Genomic DNA, 1,000 nt, shown 5'->3' with positions numbered 1-1,000 from the left:
TTAATAACTAATTAATTTTAGTATGCTTTCTAGCATTATTATATTTGAATTGGATGTCTTGCATTATGTAGGATTTGTTAGAAATTTCTCTAGGTGCTAGTAGTTAGAACTTCAAACAAACTTGGGTTTTCTTGTTGCTTGTTTCAAAATAAATAACTATTATTTATTAAAAGATAAATATATCATTCGTTATTAGGGGTGTTATCCTTGCTACTTGTATTAGATTTTTGGCTAATTGAAGGTTTGTTAGTCGTATCCTTTAAATTATATTCATATAATTGTGATAGATTTTATTTATTATTCTTTAATCTTATTTTACTGTTGTATAGACTTCTGCTTAATTACACATTTCTTGTGTTCCCAACATTTATTATTATTTTATAGTTTTGATGTGCTAAATCACCTTGTTGCAAATTCTTAATTGAGTATAATTATTAGTAGATATATTATAGTTGCACTCCTGTGCTATAATTATATTGCATGAAATATATATAATACTATTATATTATTATGTCAACTTTAAACTATTTTGTTATGGTTAGCTGAATCAACTTGTTCTCAGAGAAATCATTAGATTTTCTTGTGGTTGGTGCTTAAATTTCCTTATTTCACAGTTTTGTACGAAATTGACTACACACACTCACACACACACACACACACACACACACCCGCACAATATTTTAGCTTTAGTTGATCAATATTTCGAGCAAAACGAACCGAAAATGAATGAACAAATCTTCGTTTGTGTTCGGCTTGTTTATATATTGAGCACAAAAAAAAAGTTTGGGTTCGACTCATTAATTTAGGGAACGAATCGAAAAAGAGTTTTTTAACAAATTGATCACAAACTATTCACGAACAAAGAGCAGTTTTGACAGCCATAATGTTGATGCACGCCTTTGCGTCCTCTAGGCCTCATCTATTGTGGGCTTCTACGACTATGGTAGGATGGCATTAGTTCCTTATTAATCTATGGCCCTGAAAGCAAATAAGGTCCACC

This window comes from Phalaenopsis equestris, unplaced genomic scaffold, assembly GCF_001263595.1.
Source record: "Phalaenopsis equestris unplaced genomic scaffold, ASM126359v1 Scaffold000105, whole genome shotgun sequence".
Classification (NCBI taxonomy): Eukaryota; Viridiplantae; Streptophyta; class Magnoliopsida; order Asparagales; family Orchidaceae; genus Phalaenopsis; species Phalaenopsis equestris.
This window is presented reverse-complemented; position numbering follows the sequence as displayed.